Genomic DNA, 23,252 nt, shown 5'->3' with positions numbered 1-23,252 from the left:
AGTAGACTGCCTATGGGTAGTATTGCTCATGTGGATGACAGTAAGAAGAAGTTAGCTCAGGAAGTACATCAGCTTGCCGGACTAGACGTTCGCTTAGTTGATACAGATGAAGGTGATATATGGGTTCAGAGTAGTTCAGAATCATCTCTAGTTTCTGAGGTAATATAAAAGTAAGATAGAGATCCCAGCCTTGTCAAGTTGAAAGAGTCAGTTTAGGATAAAAAATTAGAGGGTTTTTTTCAAGGGGGAGATGGTGTTTTGCATTGTCGGGGTCATCTCTGTGCTCCCGGTGTAGAAGACTTAAGGCAGCGAATTCTTGTAGAAGCGCATAGTGTGCACTACTCTATTCATCCAGGGGCCACAAAGATGTACCGCGACTTGCGAGAAGTCTATTGATGTAGTAGGATGAAGAGAGATATTGTAGAGTTTCTGGATAAGTGCTCTACATATCAGCAGGTTAAGATAGAGCATCAGAAGCCTAGTGGTATTATACAGGAGTTCATTATTCCTACTCGGAAGTGGGAAGAATTGAAGATGGATTTTGTGATGGGTTTGCCTCGAACTCGTCATCAGCATGATTCAGTTTTGGTTATTATAGACAAAATGACCAAATCATCCCATTTCCTTCCAGTTCATACCTCTTATTCAGCCGAAGATTATGCCAGACTCTACATTAGGGAGTTGGTTAGATTACATGGTGTTTCATTATCTATTATCTCAGACAGAGGTACCCAGTTCACCTCTCACTTCTAGAAAGCATTCCAAAAGGGTCTTGGTAACCAAGTTTATGTCAGTACAACCTTTCATCCTCAGATAGATTGTCAAGATAAAAGGACCATTCAGACTTTAAAAGATATGCTACGGGCGTGTGCAATTGATTTCAAGTGTAGTTGGGATGATCACTTGTCTTTGATTGAGTTTGCATACAACAACAACTATCATTCCAGTATTCGGATGTCTCCATTCGAAGCTGTCTATGGTAGGAGATGTAGATCTCCGGTAGGCTGGTTTGAAGTAAGGCCTCAATCATAGGGCCTGACTTAGTATTCGATGCCTTTAAAAAAGTCCAGTTGATTAGAGAAAGACTTTAGGTTACTCAGAGCTGACAAAAGTCTTATGCAGATGTTTGTAGAAAAGATCTCTAGTTTGAGATTGGTGACTATGTTATCTAAAGGTCTCTCCCATGAAGAGAGTAAAGCAGTTCGACAAGAAAGAAAAACTCAGTCCCCGATATGTCGGTCCCTTCAAGATTCTCAATCTATTTGGTAAAGTAGCTTATGAGCTCAAATTGCCTTCAGATATAGCCTCAGTTTATCCAGTCTTCTATGTCTCTTTGCTCAAGAAGAGCATAGGTGACCCAGAAGTTCTAGTCCCTATTAAGAGCATTGATGTTCAGAACAGTCTCTCTTATGAGGAGATTCCAGTCGAATCCTAGACTATCAGACTCATAGACTAAGGAACAAAGAAGTTCCTCAAGTTAAAGTTCTTTGGCAAAATCAATCTATCGATAGAGCTACCTGGGAAGCAGAAGTAGAGATGCGTACCAAGTATCCTCACCTCTTCTCCGCCAACTCAGATCAAGATCAAGGTAACATTTCTCCTTAATCTTACTTAGTTTCATGTTCAGTGTTCATAAAAAATGTGGCATCAAGTACTACTGCATATTCAGTCATGCATTCATGTATCAGTTACGCATGCATCAGGTATGCGTGTCCAGTATGATATATTCAGTTATCAGTCATGTTAGTCATGACATCATGTTTTAGTTATTCATGTTTAGTATGTATGTAAGTTTATGTTTTCCCCCTCACTCTCAGTTTCATTTGAGGATGAATGTTCTCAAGGGGGAGATATTGTAATACCCCGTACCTTTTCCTAGCTTGAAATCATCTAAAAAAATATTAGGAGCTTTATTTGAAAGATGAATCCACTTTTGTGCATATGGTATTTTTAAGATTTTTACTTTTTTTTCATGTGGAAAATTCAATAAGCTTTCCATCGATATAAAATTCACATAAATCTGATAACCTGGTAAGAAGTTATGACTGTTTCAAGTTCCCATCATAAAACTGCACCATATTTGTCAGCGGCGTGCCGTGCCACAAGATAAAATGGCAATTGACCTTTTCCAGTGTCTCAGCGCGATTTCCTTTGTGTTGCATCAAAGTTCCAGGTCGTAAAAGAAAGGGCAACGCAATGGCTCTGCGTCGTGCCATCCCTCAGTTTCCTAATTGTCAAATTCCAATGACACGGCGCGATAGCACCACGTTGCGCTAGGAGTCCAATTCAGGAAATTTTTACTAAAATTGCAAGACACATCTAGGGTTAAAAGGGTCAGTTTCCCACCCCTATTTAAGCCCTTGTAACAGGTAATTCAGCAATTTTTCACCCAAAATACACTGTCTTCTCTCAAAAACCTCTCCAGAACAACCTAGGGCTTTTCATAGAAGATTCAAAATCAAGAATTTCCTCTACCAATATTTTTGTATTTACAAACCAAGGTACGCATAGTGTTCATTCATGGACTCATTTCATCCATGAAGCCCAAGAATCCCTTTTCTAAATTCAAGTTTTATGGATTTTCTTATGAATTTCATGATTGGGCTGCTCTTATTCATGTGGATAATGAGAAATTGAATTCTACTCTATGTTGGGTGATAAATTCTATGTGGGTTAAATTATTATAGATATTGATTCATGAAAACCTATGACTAAACCCTTGAATGCTGAAATTAGAATTGAACCATGATGTTTAATTATTGTACAATGATGCTTATATGTACATGCCTATAATATGTTTGGTTAAATGCCTAGATGAAGGAAAAGTGCCTATCTAGAATGATACCATGAAATCCCCATGTATGTACAAGTTATGCCTATCACATGTTTTGATGAAATACTTCTATAAATGTATTATGTATTATGATGTTAGTTATATGTTCAAGTAAGTCATACTTGGTCAGTTTCCTTCCATCGAGTCCTGGGGGTACTCGTACCCAAAACATTAGTGTGTGCCTAGAGCCATGTCATGTTTTCACGATACTCTCATTCAAGCTATGAATCCTTAGACTTTAGACAGTCTTATGACTTAGAAAATCTCTATGATCTCATGAACTAAGTCAGTTGTCAGATATCAGTAGTATTCCGTCAGTCAATGAAATTCAGTAACTCAGCCTATGTTCAGTTTAGTAAATCATGTTCAGAGTCTATTCAGATAGGAGTAGGAATAGCACTAAGTAAACCCAAGGATGGGAACACACACTATCAATTGAGGGTGTGATTCTTAGAAGTCATGCTTGCATTCCAGAACTATGTAGCCAGCATAGATTGAGACATCAACACAGTCCGATGAGGGTTGATGAGGTGGATAAGCACTATCAGATAAGGGCCCCACCATTCTCTTTTGGGGACACTATCAGATGAGGGTCACCCACAACTTGTCCTTACCAGTGGCACGGTATTGACACCCTTCCAATTGCTGTTACAGATTGGACCCCAACTCAGCCATAATGGCATATTAGGGACATGTTGGTTAGATAGCTACTACCCATAGTTTTATGTTACAGAATTAGGACTGTCAAACACAGTCAATCAGTCTCAGTAATAGAACTCAGATAGTTCTTCAAATTCCAGGACCGTCAGATACATTCAACTCAGATACAGTATGGGATTCATCTAGTTCCATTAGATTTAGGACTGTCAGATACAGTCACTTATGTTATCAGTTATATCAGTTATCAGTATGTCATGTTATCAGTATTCAGATTTAGTAATCATGTTACACGATATCAGTGTCAGTTATTATATCCCATGCACGTATTCTCACGCTCATGATAGTAAGTCTGCTATTGTTATTGTTCATGCATATGAACCCCATGCATTCAGCCTACCTCACATGCTTACCAGTATATTCAAATTAATGACGTATTTTCGCTATGGTGTCTTATTTTATAGGTTTAGAGACACGAGCTCCAGAGCATCAGTAGATTTCAGTCTTAGCTGTCAGAGTTAGCAGTGAGTCCTCATCTTTCGAGGACATGATCATCATTTTATTATCTCAATAATTAGTTTATTATTTGGAGTTAGTTGGGAACATGTCCCATCAACTCTTAATTTAGACAGTCACATTTTAGAGGCTTTCCAGACTACAATATGTTCAGATAGCTTATTTTAGTTGTTTTGGGTATTTCATACCCCTTCCACATGTTACATTTTTAATTAGGTACTATGTCTAAGTTTTGAAACTTATGGCCACCTTTCTGTTCATATTTGTGCAGTATAAAGTATTTTATGCAGTATACAGGTTTAGATATCAGTCATGGGTTAGGTTATGGTCCTTTGGGGTCATGAGCATCGTGTAGTATTTCGGGTATCAGATTTGGGGCGTTACATCATAGCAAGAGTGGGATTCTATATTTTAATGCTATCAATTAAATATTCAACTCAATTTCATACATTCATATATACGATTACAAATCAATTTGGGGGAAAAGACTCATGACCAAAACAATAATGTCATTAAAGAATTCATAAAGCAACATTGTAATATAAATTCTAAAACCCCGCCGAAATTCATGATTTCACAATACTTAAATATTGTTGAAACAATTTTCTTATGCCCATGTAGTTTAGGAAAATCCCACGTACCTTTGACTATAATATTTGAAAGATAAAACCCGAATGTTGATCTATTTTCTTGAAATCTTGACTTAATAGCTTAGGATTTTTGCTTGGCAAAGGTAAGATGATTTCAATTTGAGATAATATGAATTTAGGAGCTTAAAGTGCTGTTTTAAGACTAAAATTTGGTGTTTAGGATGAATTAATATGGGTGGAATTGAACCAAATTTCCCTAGAAATATAACTGAAAACTGCAGAGTGAAAGGGGAGCGTGCGTCGCACACTGTGGATCCCTAAAATAGAGCATGCACCGCCTGCTCCATTGCACGCTACCTAGGTGTGTACTGAAGCGTGTGTTGCATGCAGATTGCACGATGCTATTATTTTGGGCTTCTGCACGTTCCATCGCATTCTACCCAGGTGTGGACTGAAGCATGCGTCCTACACAGATTGCAAGTTGCTACTATTTTTGGCTTTCAATCATGCCTTTATGCTCGTCCAAAAATTCCAAAAATTACCTGGGATGTGCCCTTACACTCTCGATCATGAATCAACTTATAAATTGACATTATAAGGCCGGGAAGGTCGATAATAACATTATCAAAGATTAGGAGCTCAAAATGTGACTAAGTCCCCCTTTTTTTCACACTTAAAAAATTTTCTGAAGATTGACCCTCTATGCATACTACGAAGTGAAATCAAGTCGAGAAAACTATGGGGTGTTACAACAACCATCTAGGGTTTCTTCTTCAAGATCATCTCCTAAGTCCTATGTAATACCCCGTATGTTTTTAAGCTAGGAGATGAACTATTTTTCCTACGTATGAAACCTCCTATCCTGTGAGTAGCATTTTAGTTCATGACTTACAATAAGTATCCTATCTATAATATAGCTTATGATGCATTAATCATGTTCATATGAGTCACTTAAGGTAAAACAAGCTAAGAGTTTTTGAATCCATCAAGTTTTAGTGTTTGATTTTGTAAGGGTCATATTTGAATGAGTATAACTCAATGTTAATTTGGTATTTCTTCATATTTCTATCCATCAAATTGTAGATAATTGAATTAGCTTTCCAACGATACCAATTTTGCCTGAATCCAATACCCGAGTGAAAAGTTATGCCCATTTTCATGAGAGACAGTAAGGATAGGCGATTGGTTAGGTGCCGCCCAACCAAACTTAGGCGATTGGTTAGGCACCGCCTAAGTCAGTTCCAATGCCAAAAACACTCTGTTTTGATTTATTTTGAGGGTAATTAAGTCTTTTAACACTCCTTACATGTCCCAAAACTTAACCCTACGAAATATATAGCTTCTAAACACATTACAACCCTATTAACATCTCAAAGCTCATCATCCAAGAACACCATAGGAGAAAATAACTAGGGTTGCACAATCAAGCTTGAAGATCAAATTTCAAGTAAATTCCTCCGTCAATCATCAAGAACCTCCCTTCCAAGGTATGTGTAGTGTTCATCCATGGATTTCTTTCGTCCGTGGAGTTCAAGAATCAATCTTTAAAATACAAAAGCTTGGTTGATTGTGGTGATATGATCATACCCATGTTGATGCTTGTTTGTTTTGCTATATAATAGTATCGTGACTGTATATCTCATGAAAGTTATGTTGTTAGTTAAAAAACATGATCTTTAGGTGGACTGATAGAATGCAAGTATGAAATCCACCTATGCCTTAAAGAATGCATGCAAGGTATTCGATAAAATGCCTAGTATGTTAGAACTTCATATTTATATGATTTCATGATATCTAAATAACAAGTTCATGTTAGTCATACACTCCAATATGAATTTCCATGCAAATTATGTGTTGTTATTGTTGTGGTATAAAGCATGTATGATAATGGAGATATAAATTATGTACAAAAAATATATCCATGCTTTCCCTACCATGTTTGAGATATTGAATAAATACATGTAGTATAATATTCCCAAATCATTACAATATGAACTAAACGTTACATGTTGCCGTTCCCTTATGCTTGAATGGTTTCCATGCGATTGCTATGAATAGTATATGTTGTCGGAATGCCCATGATATTAGAATGAGATTTATGACTTGATTATAAGCATTTTTATTCATGATAGATATTATGATGACCATGTACTTCATGAAATCCCCCACTCATGTATTATGGATTTTTATTGATGGTCGTGTTCTCAAGAAATTCAAGTTGTGTCAGTTTTCTTTCATCGAGTCCGTAGGGTATTTGTACCCAAAATATATAGCTGTGTGCCTAGAGCCATGTCATGTTTTCACGATACTCTCAAGCAAGCCATGATCTATAGAATTCAGTCAGTCATGTGACTCAGGAAAACTCAGAAATCTCAGTAATCTCAGTGTCAGTAACCTCAGCAACCTCAGTATTCACAGTCAATCTTAGTAACTTCAGTACTCTCAACTAGTCCTCAGAACTCAGTACATTCTGTCAGTCATTCAAATCCAGTAAACTTAGTTTAGTTCTGCTAAACAATACCACTAGTATCAGTCTAGTTAATCAGTATCAGTTCTGCTAATCAGTTCAGATCAATTATTCAGTTCAGCTTAGTTATTCAGTTCAGTGTCCTTCAGATGGGAGTAGAAGTTAGCACCGAGTGAACCCAAGGATGGGAACTCACCCGCCAGTTTAGGGTGTGATTTTTAGTAGTCATCCTTGTGTTCCAGAACTACGTAAACAGCATAGGTTGAGACATCTTAACCCGTCAGATTAGGGTTGATGAGGTGGCTTAACCCATTTGTTTAGGGTTCCCACCGTTCTCATTTGAGTACCTGCCAGTATAGGGTTCTCACAGCTATCCTTACCAGTGGCGCGGTATTGACACCCCTCCAGTTGGGGCAGAGATTAGACCCCAGCTTAGCTATTATAGCATATTTGGGGCATGTCGATTAGATAACTACTTCCCACAGTTTCAGTTACATATTTTAGGACTGTCAGCTATAGCTACCCAGTCTTAGTAAAGAACTCAGATAGTTCTTCAGATTTCAGTATACCAGGACTGTCAGATACAGTCAACTCAAAAATAAAATTGAACTTAGATAGTTTTCTTAAGATTTATGGACTATCAGATACAGTCACTTATGCTATCAATCACAACAGTTATCAGAACTCATGCTATCAGTACTCAGCTTCAGGACTGTCATATACAGTCAATCAGACCAGTTCTTTATAATTTGAACTGTTAGAAATAATCATTCATTTATCAGTAATGCAATATCAGTCTCTTAGTATTCAGTAATACAGTATCAGATCTATCACTTATTAGTGATATACATATCAATATCAGTAAACTCAGTCTTTCAGAATCTCATTATCAGTAAACTCATGTTGTCAGTATTCAGACTCAGTAGTCTGTATCTCCACGAGTTCAATTACAGTTACGTATGCATGTATGTACTCTCACGTTCATATCAGTCAGTATTGCCTATGCATATAACTCTTTGCATTTAGCCTGCCTCACTCGTATACTCAGTACATTCAAATATACTGACGCATTTGCACTATGTTTCTTTCTCTTATGTTACACCATAGGTTCAGAGGCATGTGCTCCAAATCAGCAGTAGATTTCAGGATCAGCAGTCAGAGTTAGACGTGAGTCCTCATCTCTCGAGGACATAATGATTTCATTTCTATTTCAGTTTTTACTTTATTTCAGTAGTTGGAGTTAGTTGGGGACATGTCCCATCAACTCCTTATTCAGTTCAGTTAGAGGCTTTCGGACTAAATGTCAGATTAGATGTTCAGACTTTAGTATTTATGTTCCTCTTTTGATATTATTATACCATATTTTTTAAATATGTATTAGTATTGAACCTTATGGCCTTATAGTTCACATTTTTACATATTTTATGAGATATTATGCAATTTGCAGGTACAGATATCAGTCATGGGTTAGCTTGTGGTCCTTCGGGGTCATGAGCACCGTGTAGCATTTCAGTTTAGAAAATCAGGGCGTTACAAACTTGGTATCAGAGCCTAAGGTTCAACAGTGTCCTAGGAAGTCTGAAAGCTGCATCAAGTAGAGTCTAGTACATAGGAGTGTTGTGCACCATACTTATGTGCAAGAGGCCATGAGATGTTTTAGGAATAGTTTCCCTTCTTTCATGTCTCAAGATCGTGCTATAGCAAGTTTCTTTAAGGAAACCATGTAGATTCATATCATGCATCCCTCATGTTTACTTTACCTTACTTTCAAGGTAATATAAACAGTGAAGTTCAAAGTCCTAAAGACAGGACTTTCTCAGACAATCCCTACGGTTAGTTATGAGATTAGTAACAGACTCAAACGGTATCCCATCAGTTCATTATTATTCCAAGGTTGTACAAATTTTATTCATGATCATGAGAACTCATTCTTGAACCCAGAAGTTTAGCAGTAGTAGAGTTGGGATAGTATTATTCTATTTGATCAGATTATGTATTCATGGGGATTAAATCAGTAGGCTTGAACAGTACGAGCTAAAAACTTAAGTTTATTGACTCAAAATTAAGTATGAAGGTGTGAATGTGATATTAGCAGTATATGAGGAAACAGAATCAGATGATGTATTTAGTAAGACAGACAGGTATTGAACATAATATAGGTATGTGATGGTAGATCAAGTACTTAAGCCAGGCCCTCATATTTCAGTAGTAGAGCCAGTATGTATAGAAAGCAGTAAGGGAAGACAATTCCAGACCCATTCTCATCTCAGTGCAGAGTTTTTCACTTCAGCTATCACGAAACCAACTCAGGCATTGCATACCAACTCTATGGTCACGAACTATAATCATATATGAATTTAATTTCTAGCATAAGGAGTCCCTTTTACTCTGCAGTACGAGTCATATTCCATGAGAACGATTTACTTTCACATACTTTCCATGGGATTATGTACGCCTTCAGTTCCCAGTATAAGGGGTTCAGTTCAAGCTCCCTCAGTATTACAAATTATGTCCCATAAGTACAAAAACTCTAGACTCAGGTCATAAAGCTCATGACTCATGTATGCATATTATGCTTTCCAGTATACTTAGCTTCCATGACTCATGCTATGCCCCTACAGATCAGATACATTTAGACTACGTTATGTATATCCTCAGTTCATACCTTATTGGTAAATCCAAAGTATTGATATTTTATTTCTCAAGTTTTAGTCATGTGTTAAGTTTAGTTTGTACCTATTTATGTTTCAGGTCCTCCAGATTTACTCCTCCAGTTAGCTCTCCTTATGGAACAGTGTAGTGATGAGCAGTTATTTAGATAAGAGAAGATTGTTGCATGCTTACTTTGCACGAGGGTGTAGTTGTGAAGATAGGCTTGAAAATCATGATAAATGTGCAAGTAAGCATCTAGAAAGGGATTGTATTTAGAAGTTTGGAAAGTACAAAGTGTAAGTGTACATTTAGATCCTTGACTTATGTCAGTCCCCAGCATGTAGCCATCAAAAACTCAGTTGCCAACTCAATTATAGTTTCAGTATCCAGCACTCAGTGATCAGTGTTCAGTCCTTGAATTCAGTACTTCTGTACTAGCTATAGGCTTAGTTATAATGTCATCTTCAGTCCAGTAACCAAATTTGAAACTCAGTTCAGTTCCAGAAATGCTTTACCATAGCATTCATGTTGTCAGTACTCAGTTATCAGTGTTTCAGTACCCCAGTTTATAGAATACCTCAGAGCCATGTCGTATGCTGGGTCTCGCATTCAAAAATAATACAGACTTCATGAATCCATGCTCAGATACCTCATTCTACTCAGTTAGTCCTTATCTCCTATGCATAAAACTCAAAAATCTCAGCCCAGCTATTCAGACTAAGTACAGTTTAGCTTTGCAGGTCCAGTATTCAGCTATCAGTTATTCAGTTAATCAGATAAGTTAGTGTATTTATGCACTTGTGTTTAGCTCAGTTCATGTATCATGTCTCAGTTTTAGATCCTAGTTATTCAGTCATGACTCAATTCCTAGGTGTTTTGAACATCACCTCAATTTCCCTCAGTAGCTCATCCAAGTAAGTATTCCTTGAGGGACATAGTGTCCCAAGGGGGAGATACATCATACCCCCAAACTTTCATGACATAAACATGCTGCTCTTTTTTCTTTTGATGAATCCAGTTTGGAGAAGGGGTACTCATAAGATAACCCTCAAGCTCCAACTTCAGTCATATTCCATGTTTTCAAGATTTTTTTCAGATCATGATATTTAGTATATCTACCATGTCCCAGACTCAGTTATGTTCTCATGTTTCCGATCATGCATATGGAGTAATTAATCTCAAACTTATCGGTATTTTCAGTTCAAGGTAACAGTTTTCCTTAAACTTACTCGTTCTCATATTCATATTTCAGTACCAAACTTGGTATTCAGTTCCATGCTCAGTTTTTAGTTCAAACTTGATACCTTTACCATTGCATGTTCATGAGTAAGTTTAGTCATGAATTCACGCATCAGATATGCATGATTAGCTCATCAGTACTTTCAGTCATGCATTCACGTATCATGTCAGTCATATAATCATGCATCAGATATGCATGGATTCATCCTTTCAGTTGTGCATCATATATGCATTCTCATTTTGAGAAAACTCCCTTTATTAGAATCCTCAGTCTTATATTCATGAATCAGCTTCCCATGCATCAAATATACATGTTCAGTATGTTATGCTCAACTTTCATTCATTTCAGTCATGAACCCATGTTTTAGTAGTGTATGTCTTGTACTTACTTCATCTTATCATCTCTCCCACCTCAGTTAATTTCAATTCGAGGACGAATGTTCCCAAGGGGGAGATATTGTAATACCCCATATGTTTCTAAGCTAGGAGACGAACCATTTTTCCTATATATGAAACCTCCTATCCTGTGAGTAGCATTTTTGTTCATGACTTACAATGAGTATCCTAGATATAATATAGCTTATGATGCATTAATCATGTTCATATGAGTCACTTAAGGTAAAACAAGCTAAGAGTTTTTGAATCCATCAAGTTTTAGTGTTCGATTTTGTAAGAGTCATATTTGAATGAGTATAACTCGACATTAATTTGGTATTTCTACATATTTCTATCCATCAAATTGTACATAATTGTATTATCTTTCTAATGATACCAATTTCACCTTAATCCAATACCCGAGCAAAAAGTTATGCCCATTTTTGTGAGAGACAGTAAGGATAGGCGATTGGTTAGGTGCCGCCCAACCAAACTTAAACGATTGGTTAGGCGCTGCCTAAGTTAGTTCCAATGCCAAAACACTCCGTTTTGAGTTATTTTGAGGGTAATTAAGTCTTTTAACACTCCTTACACATCCCTAAACTTAACCCTACGAAATATATAGCTTCTAAACACATTACAACCCTATTAACATCTCAAAGCTCATCATCCAAGAACACCATAGGAGAAAAACAACTAAGGTTTCACAATCAAGATTGATGATCAAATTTCAAGGAAATTCCTCCTTCAATCATCAAGAACCTCCCTTCCAAGGTATGCGTAGTGTTCATCCACGGATTCCTTTCGTCCGTGAAGTTCAAGAATCAATCTTTAAAATACAAAAGCTTGGTTGATTGTGGTGATATGATCATACCCATGTTGATTCTTGTTTCTTTTTCTATATAATAGTATCGTGATTGTATATCTCATGAAAGTTATGTTGTTAGTTAAAAACATGATCTTTAGATGGATTGATAGAATGAAAGTATGAAATCCACCTATGCCTTAAAGAATGCATGCAAGGTGTTTGATAAAATGCCTAGTATGTTAGAACTTCATATTTACATGATTTCATGATATCTAAATAACAAGTTCATGTTAGTCATACACTCCAATATGAATTTCCATGCAAATTATGTGTTGTTATTGTTGTGGTATAAAGCATGTATGATAATGGAGATATAAATTATGTACACAAAATATATCCATGCTTTTCCTACCATGTTTGAGATGTTGAATAAATACATGAAGTATAATATTCCCAAATCATTACAATATGATCTAAACGTTACATATTTCCGTTCCCTTACGCTTGAATGGTTTCCATGCGATTGCTATGAATAGTATATGTTGTCGGAATGCCCATGATATTAGAATATGAGATTTATGACTTGATTATAAGCATTCTTATTCATGATAGATATTATGATGACCATGTACTTCATGAAATCCCCCACTCATGTATTATGGATTTTTATTGATGGTCGTGTACTCAAGAAATTCAAGTTGTGTCAGTTTTCTTCCATCGAGTCCTGGGGGTACTTGTACCCAATAAATATAGTTGTGTGCCTAGAGCCATGTAATGTTTTCACGATACTCTCAATCAAGCCATGATCTATAGAATTTAGTCAGTCATGTGACTCAGTAAAACTCAGAAATCTCAGTAATCTCAGTGCTTAATAACCTCAGCAACCTCAGTATTCACAGTTAATCTCAGTAACTTCATTACTTTCAACCAGTCCTCATAACTCAGTACATTCCGCCAGTCATTGGAATCCAGTAAACTTAGTTTAGCTCTGCTAAACAATACCACTAGTATCAGTCCAGTTAATCAGTATCAGTTCAGCTAATCAGTTTAGTTCAGTTATTCAGTTCAGCTTAGTTATTCAGTTCAGTGTCCTTCATATGGGAGTAGAAGTTAGCAACGAGTGAACCCAAGGATGGGAAATCACTCGCCAGTTTAGGGTGTGATTCTTAGTAGTCATTCTTATGTTCCAGAACTACGTATCCAGCGTAGGTTGAGACATCTTATGGTATCAGTCAGATTAGATGTTCAGACTTCAGTATTTATGTTCCCTTTTTGGTATTGTTATACCATATTTTTCAAATATGTATTGGTATTGAACTTTATGGCCTTATAGTTCATGTTTCCACATATTTTATGAGATATTATGCAGTTTACAGGTACAGATATCAGTCATGGGTTAGCTTGTGGTCCTTTGGGGTCATGAGCACCATGTAGTGTTTCAGTTCAAAAAATTGGGGCATTACATCCTAAGATTCAAATTCAAGAATTTCAAGAACATCAAGATTAGTATTCCTCATCCAAAAATTCAAGCCTCCTTGTTGAAGAATAAGAAATTCAAGATATCTTCTTCAAGAACTCAAGAATTCAAGTTCCAATTCCAAGCTTTCTTCAAGAAATTAAGAAACTCAGGTATGTGGGTGTTCATCCATGGTCCCTTTTACCCATGGAGCCTTAAACCTTCTATTAAACCAAAGTATGGATTTTTCTCTTACTATGGAGTTTTGTATGTCCAAGGTGGATTAAATTCATGTGTTTCCTTAGTAGTTAGATTCTATTCATATCCAAGAATGATTCCATGAGAAGTTAGGTCATCTCATGCTTGTTTCAATTTCCTATGTTGTATTTAAGTGAATATTATGTTAATCACACAATTTATGAATTTCACCATGTAATCATGTTGATTTCTCATGTTTAACACATTCCCATGTTCAAGTTTTTGATTCTCACATGTTTGGTGGAATATTCATGTTTTGAGTCTTTGAACCATGATTCACATACTACAATTTTAAGTGTTGATATCCTTCTTTATGGTCATTCAGTGCTGGCAGGTTATGAACACTCGATACTTATGTGTTTACTTATGCTTCAGATCTTTCAAGTAACAATTCAGTGAAACCATGGGTATTATTATTTACTCAGATATTTATGATCATAATTAGCACTATCCGTTATGTAATAATTTTAATTTGAGTTTAGTTTAGTCTAGTGTCAGTTCGGTTGGTAGTAGGATTTAGCACCGAGCGAACCCAAGGATGGGGGTTCACCTGTCGGGTGTGACCTTTAGTAGCAGTTCCTAAGTTCCAGAACTACGTTACCATCATGGGTTTGAGATGTCTTTCTTCCAGTTGAAGGTTGACACATATCTCATAAGAGCACTTTCCAGTAGAGGGTAACTCCTTAGTCCTTCGGGACACCAACTTAGTGGATCCTCACAGCCAGTGTTAGTAATCGTGGCACATTACTAACACCCTTCCAACTGGGGTTACAGGTTGGACCCCGATTAGCTTAGATTGGGGCATGTCAGTTACATGATACCTCCCATAGTTTTAGTCCAGTTATTTAGACTAAGTACAGTTTAGTTTTACATGATCAGTATTCAGTTATCAGTTAATCAGTATACAGATACCAGCCAATCAGTATCCAGATATCAGTTAATCAGTATTCATATATCATTTATTCAATATTCATATATTAGTTACTTAGTATACAAACATTAGTCATCCATTCACTTAGATTTTCAATCATTCAGTCATACAGGCATCATCTATTAAGTTAATCAGATCTGCGCAGTACATGCTATGTTTGGTTCTGTATCGTTATTCATTTAGGCTCAGTATATTTGTATATTTATATCCTTGAGTTATGTTAGTTTCCACCACATAGTTTCAAACCCATTATTCATACGTCATCCTTAGTACAACTTTTACAACATATTCAGCCTTACAAGAGAATTTCTAACAACATTTATGTTTTTACCACTTCCTAGCTTCAAATTTTACTTATTCTCCAAAAGTAAAGAATTTAAGAAAATAAGTGTATTGATTCACCAGCTTATCAGATTATGTTTGTTACTCATGATTTAAGATACTTCAGCTTTCAATTAATTTTAGTCTCTTGGTGAGTCTACTTGCACTTAGCATGCATGTTTTAATATTTCATATCTATTCAGTTTTACTTATTGCATGCACCCCCACTTACTTAGTACATACCAAAGTATTGATCCACATATTTGTCTATGTGTTATATTGTCCAGAATGTTGGTTAGCCTTCCCATCATACTCAGACAGTTTGCAGCTTTCAACCAGCAGGAGATAAGTTCTCTTATTTTGGGGACTCCAATCAATTGTAGTTCATGTAATTTATTTTGATTATTCATATGTATTGATTAGTGGTAGTTGGAGTCATGTCCCAGATATCTGTAGTCAGTATAGCAGAGGCTTCATAGATAGTCATTCAGAGTTATGATATTGTCAATCAAGTCTTTTCTTTAGATGTATCATGTTTCAAACTTATTTAGTATTACACTCAATCAGATTTTCTAGTGATTAGACTTCCACCTAGCAAATTATGTTTTGTTGTATACATATTAAATCAGTTGCTCAATAGCGTGCCAGTTTATGGATTAGCTTAGGATCACTTGTGGTTTCAAGCACTGTGTTACGACAAGGGGGTAGTCTCAAGTCATGAAACAATATCACTGTGTCATGGAGTTTACCCTCTATGATAACGGTGTGGCCCGAAGGATAACCTCTGCGATAAAGCCATGTCATACCAAGGTGTAAAATTTGTTTTTTTTTTTTTTTTACTTAAGGGTGAAATTTTCACCTTTTCCATGAGTTATAAACATAAAAAAGACCCTTTTTCTTTAGTTTTCAAAGATTAAAATCTACTTTATTTATCTTTAACTCTCTAACTAAGAAAGCTTAAGGGTTTCACTATACACTCATCATTCGGGCTCCAAACTAAAAATTGATTTCAAATATTTGTGTGTTTGAGGCATGTTTCTTTTTTATAAACTTAAATTTTACATTGTGACATGAATTGAATGGATTTTCATGTGATTTAAATTATGAATTTTGAAATTGAGTTGAGGGGTTTTGGTTATTAATGGTTGAATTACTTGTCTCATGTTTTGAATTGATTATTTATGCTTTAAATTGATATTTTTGGGACTGAATTGGTACATTATTTAAATGGTTAGAATGGGAGACATGGGCTTCCCCAATTTAGATGAATTTTGTCTTGGAATTGCATGAACCTCAACTCACTTTACGAATTTGATTTAAATTATGAAAAATTAAATGGTTTAACTTATTTTTCAACTCAATGCATTGCATTAATGGATAAATAGATATTTAAATGTATTTGGATGGCCTTGATGGCCATGGTTTGAACATAAATGGAACTTAGGAGTCCAATTTGGTTTGGGGAATTGATTTTGCATAAATATATTAGCTTGCAAGCATATTAGAATGCGACACCATGTGATAAATGCCTTAATGAATGACTCCTGGGTTACTGGTTGATGGTATGTGCAATTTATTTTTATTTAGGATTAGAGAGGGTTGTGTAGATCACCGTGAAGGTATAATTCCTCGAGGGAACAAACATTAGAAACTATATTTCCCAGCAGTAGAAGTCTATACATACACTTGATATATATATATATATATGGGATGGCTATTGCCCATGGTGGCTTTAGTTTTCCCTCATATTTTCCTCGATTTGTATGGCTACCACGTACTGGGGCTCTTTCAGTAGGGGGAGCTGAACCCATATAGCCCATAGGTTCCTTTAGGATGGATCGAGCTATAAGTCTAGGTTAATTATTTTAAAATATCATGTTAAATCCTTACCCTATCCTGGCATCTTATATATATATATATATATATATATATACTTTGAAATTCAAGAGGGGGGTGAATTGAAATTTTCTTCTGTGAGTCGACTACCGACTCTTAATAGTTAACTCACCTGCAGATTAGTACACTTCACAGATAGATTAAATTTAAAAAAAATTAAACAAATTAGTAACAAAATGTAAAGTAATAACACAAAGATTTATCTTGGTTCGGAACACCAATGTGGTGCCTACTTCCAGTACCCTTGGTTTTCAAAGTTTTCTTAGATCATTGAATGTTGGGTTCGAGTACAATGATAGGAAACAAGTTCTGAAGACTTATTTTGCTCTTCAAATCTTGTGACATAGCTTTAGTTGATGTTACAAATTTGACTCGATCCTACTCTTTATATAACAATTTTAAACTAAAGTTACAAAGCCTTGTGATACTAAGATTGAGACACTTTGAATTTTCTGCGTGAAGTTGCGTGACTTGTGTCTGTTTTCAGTCCTTAACTGCTATTCTTCATAAGGAAACCCAAGAGATTTCTTGTCAATCAAGGATTTAAATTGATTTCTTGATTAAGGAATATAATCATTTGATATGTCCATATACAGCTTTGGATTATGTTCACATCAGATATGTCCATGATTTGTCTTTTCTTTTAGTCTTATTTAGATTGATGTCCATGTGACGGTTGTGGCCTTTCTTTCTTTGTTTTAGATCCTGATTGATTTTCTGATTGATCTAGTCTGCCGTAATTCTGGGGTGGTGATTCGCCTTCCATTTCCATGATATTTGATTAATTTGCTTGCCATGTTGTTTGAGTGTCGTAATCCTTGTTTTTATGATTAGATGTCCTTCCATTCCTAGAGCTGGCTTCCTTTATCAGTAGTCTTCAATTTTCTATAAAGATCCACTTGTTAGTTTGTCATTATTAAAACATTGACTTTGTAGGCTAATAATCTCCCCCTTTTTAATAATGAAAAATACTAGTAAACATTAGTTGATTTCCCTGTCTGTTAGCTTGTAAGAATCCTTGCTATCTCAAATTTCTTAAGTATCAGCTGACCTTTGTGTACCGATGTCACGACCCAAGACTACCCCTTAGTCATAATATGGTGCTTGGAACCATAAATGATCCCAAGCTAACCCATGAACTGGCATACTGTTGAGGAACTGATTATATATGTAAATTATGAAAAATCTGAATAAAGTTAATGTAGATATAGTTTACATTATGATAAAACTGAAGAAAGAAACTCAAATTACATGACTGACTCTTACTGACATCTATGAAGCCTCTACTATATTGACTATAGATAGCTGGGACATGCCTCCAACTACCACTAATCAATATATATATGAAAAATAAAAATAAAGTACATGATCCACAACTGTCTGGAGTTCTCAAAATAGGAGAACTCATCACATGTTGGCTGAAAGATGCAAACTATCTGACCTTAGTATGAGAGCTACATATGGTACCTATATTATGAAGGATGTATCCACAATTGCATATATGTGGTCAGTATGTTTGAATGTACTGAGTATATAAAGACATGCACTAAATCATGGAAATATTTTAAGCATGTTGTAAAAGTGAGGATATAAGTTATTTGCTGAAATATACATTTGAAACATGCCTATATGTGAAAACAGTAAATCATAGAGAATTTATAAATCATGAGCTGAAAATAATTCTGTAAGCTAGGAGGCGGTAGAAATCTAAATGTTGTTAGCAATTCTCTTGTATGGGTGAATATGATGTAAAAATTGTACTAAGGATGACGTGTGAATATTGGGTCTCAAACTAGGTGGTGGAAATTGACTTAAGGATCTGAATATACAAATATGATAAGCATGAATGAATAGACATACAAAACCAACATAACATGCACTAAGCAGATCTGATTACTGAATGACTGATGTCTGTGATCGAACAACTGAAATTTAAGTAAGGGATAACTAACATTCGTATGCTGAGTAGCAGATATATTAATACTAATCATGTAAAAACAAAACTATACTTAGTATGAATAACTAGACTAAAACTGTGGGGTACTGTGCATATGATATAAGGACTAACTGACACTGAGCATGAATGCATAAAAATTGTAATATCTGAAATAGCAAGACCAAGCATATACATATTTTTAATATAATCTGTAAACTGAAAGATTAAAATCTGTATAACTGTAAATCTATATGCTTTGGTCAATCAAACCTAAATAGAATATATACTAAATACTGTACTAAGAGTGTGGGAGGTATTATCTAACCAATATTCCCCAATCTGAGATAATTGGGGTCCAACCCGTAACCCTAGTTGAAAGGGCATCAGTACCAGTCCATGGGTTGGTAATACTGACTGACGATGTGGATCCACAAGGCTGATGTACCGAAGGACCAGGGTGTCAAGTCTAAACTGACGGGTGACCTTTGAGAGGAAGTCAAGGATAAACTGATGGGTGACCCCTCATATCCTACGCTAGCTACGTAGTTCTGAAATATAGGGACTACTATTAATAACTTTGCCTAACCGATGGGAATACCTCCATCCCTGCATTCATTCAGTGCTAAATCCTACTCCCAACAGAACTGACACTAAAACCAAGAACGAGTGCATGCACTAAGCTGATAAGATAAGCTTAGGTCATGGTGTTTTAAAAACATCAGTGCATATAGAGTCTGAATTAATCATAAACAGATGAACTGATAGTACTCGACATGAGCATAATAACTGAGTATAAAGCAAAGACATGGTTTAACCGACTTATTACTTAAAAATCTAAAATCATGTAAAACACGTAGGTATTGGGTCTTCATAACCTACCAACACTGAAGGATCAATAAAACATGACATTTATCTTAAACTATAGTATTAAATCATGGTTCAACCCAAGACATGAGCATCTCATCAAACATGTGGAAAGTATGAACTTGTACATGGGGATATTCTAAACATGAGCATTCAACAAATCTTGAAGTTTACTTAAGTAAGACATGGGAAACTAAAATTCATAGCATGAGGAAATCAAATCTTGCATGGGATCATAAATGAGCTAAAATTTAATTTAAATCACCAAGAAAACATGAAATTCAATAGTCCTTGAACATACAAAATACCATAATGATTGAAAGTTCATTCTTTAATTGAGAGGAAAACACAATTCTTGATGCTTTCTTGAAGGTTCTTAAACTTGGGAACTTTATTTCTTGATTTCTTGGAGAAAAAGGAATTGGATTTATTCTTGGGAAAGGAGAGGGTTTTCTTGAGAGGAAAATTGAAGAAGAAAGGTATAATTATTCCCTAACTGATCCCAAGTCATGTTATGGATGAATGGGTTAAGGGGGAAAACACCCAATTTCACCTCAATTAATTAAATAAAAAAATGGATACAACTACACCATCGTGACGCGGTCTTATCGTGGTAGCTTACTAGTTCTGACAAAATGATCATAACTTTTTGCTCGGGTATCAGATTGAGGCAAAATTGGTATCATTAGAAAGCTAATCCAATTATCTACAATTTGGTGGGACTTGAGATGAAAAATTACATATATGTACAAAGTTATACACATTCAAATTTTATCCTTGTAGACTCGAATACCAAAATTTGGCCAAGTCAAAGACTCTTAGCTCAACTTTGTTCTAAGTGATTTCTATGAACAATTTTTACCTAATAAACACTTCACACTCTAACATAAATATCATGACACCTATATTGAATTATAAATCAAGAACTGCACACCTTCACCACGACATGGTCAGTATGTAATTGGGACTAATGCCGCGTTGTGGGCCTATCGCTGTGACCTACAGGTTCCGTGATTCAAACATGCCTTAAACCTTGTCTAAAAAATCCAAATCTCCCCCAAGGCATACTTCTTACATCCCTGAACATGAATTAACTCAAAAACTAACGTCTTGGGGTCAAGAAGGTCAAAATAAATATCTTTAAAGTTTAGGGGTCTTGAAGATGACTAAGTCCCCAACACTTCATGAAAATTTCAAGCCTTAATCCCCTTAATCATGCAACTAAAGGCTAAATTGAGCTAAGAATAGTATGGGTTATTACAACTAAAAGTCGACTTTCTCTCCGTGACTTGTGAGCATCTTTGTTGTCCCAAGTATCTATTGATTATCAGTTGACCTTTGTGTGTAGACAGTTGACTTTTGTGGTACTTCCTGATTTCCCAATATTCTTGTGTTTCTCCTCCTTTTGGAATAATAAAAAGAATAGAAGCAAAACAAAAACAAATTACTTAGACAAAGCAGCACACAAGAGGCAATAAATAACCATGGATAGTCATAATCTATTAGCTAGGCAGGGTAAAAAAGTGTCAGATAGTACGATAAAGATTATATTTACAACCCATCAACATAAGGGAAAAGACACCTTTTTGAATAAAAAAAGTTCACAACTCACCATTTCACCAGAAAGTATGTGAGAGTGTTATCCATATTTTGATAGAACTTGCCATAGGATTTTTTAACATTCTTGACAAAGGAAGAGTAGGAGTTTTGAACACAGACATCTAGATCATCATTCGAGGAAGAGACTTGGGATTTTAAAGATTCCATGCAAGAGAGAACTTAAGACAAACTCCTTATTGCACCACTTATCTTCTACCAGGACATATCCCATGCTGCTAAAAGTTCTTAAATCATAAGTTACTACTTCTATAGGGGATAAGCGAAGAGATCGATGGAGTAGAACAAGAGTATCCGAGTGATGAGAAGTCCATATGGAAAACTGACAGATGCATTAGCTTTCCTTGAACTCTCAAGCATGTACTCACTTTTCTAAGTTGCCCAATTTATTTTGATCTTCTTGACCAGACAATATAGCATAAATACATCACGACAATCGATGTTACTTAGGGATCTTTTTATCGAAATTAAAGTAGTGGCAACAATATGGGCCATAATGCAAACTTTGAAACATAACGACAAGGGACCAAAGTTGGTTGACACAAAGTCAGGGTTAGACAAAAATTTCTTAGCTTCCTTAAAGGCCACTTCAAAGTCCTCAAGCCAATTATTGTTCATATAGGTGACCACACTGAAAAACTTAGTATCAAAAATATTTTCAAATAGAAAGTTATTCAAGACAATTCTTGTGCCTAGCATAAGAGTCTCAAATTTGCCACTGTCTGGGGAAAGTCAAAGATTAGCAAAACACATGCGAACAAGGTCCTCATATACTAGAAGTACACAGAGGCAAAAAAGTAAGGACAAATCTTGAAATTTCAAAAATATGGCTAATATTGCACAAGGAATCTTTGAGTTGACTGAGATTGACTATACAACCAGGAATGATTGAGTAATTTTTAAAGGATAGAAACTTTTCCTTGTAAAGGTTTATCTAGAATTGGCGTATCTCTTCTGGAGGAAGGAAATTATAGAGATTTGGACGAGGTTTCTTGGCAGAGTAAATAGGGATGGAAGAGGGTCGTCATCTCTTGAGGAGCATGGATTGAGACAAGCACTCATCGAAGGATTCTAAAATAAGAATGGGGCCATAGAAGGAGATTCTAGAAATGTTGGCCATGGAGCGGGGTTTTATAATGAGAGAGTGAAGGAGAGATTTAAACGAAAAGAGAGAGGGAGAAGGAAAGATGATTAAGAGAACCTAGAGGAAGAAACTGTTCAAAGGGCATAAGAATGGAGAAGTGAAAGGGAGTGAAGTAAAAGGAAACTGATGGAAGTGAAAGGTCACTACATGGGAAAGAGAAAAGATTAGCGGAGGTGGCATGGGAAATGATGAATTAATGATGAATTCCTTTTAAAATAAATTTTTTTCGTAAAAGGTAAAACTTGGTCTGAGTAAAAAGATTTGTGTCCAAAAATATGACTAATAAAACATTAATGGCAAATCGTTTTTTGAGAAATCAAAATATTTCTTCTAGAAATGGTTTTTAACAAAGAAATTGAACTAAGTAAAAAGATGTGTGTTCAAAAATATGACTCATAAATCATTAATGCCAAATCTCTTTTCTGAGAAATCAAGATCTTTCTTCTGGCAAAAAAATATTTCCAACTTTCTACAAGATCAAGAATAGAATGTTGCTTAATGTCAATATGTGTGACCTTAGATGCACAGAACATTTTGATAGACCAACAACACAGTAGTGTCACATACAAAAAAATTAGAATCAAGTAGTTGACGCATGCTTCATAGAATTTTAGTAGAGCAACTTCCAAAGGGTTGTGTATATTGCTTCAGTTGTTGGCGAGTCAACTAAAGATTGTTCCTTACCGAGTCAT

The sequence above is a fragment of the Capsicum annuum genome, chromosome 3, assembly GCF_002878395.1.
Source record: "Capsicum annuum cultivar UCD-10X-F1 chromosome 3, UCD10Xv1.1, whole genome shotgun sequence".
Taxonomy (NCBI): Eukaryota; Viridiplantae; Streptophyta; class Magnoliopsida; order Solanales; family Solanaceae; genus Capsicum; species Capsicum annuum.
Note: the sequence above shows the minus strand (reverse complement) of the source record.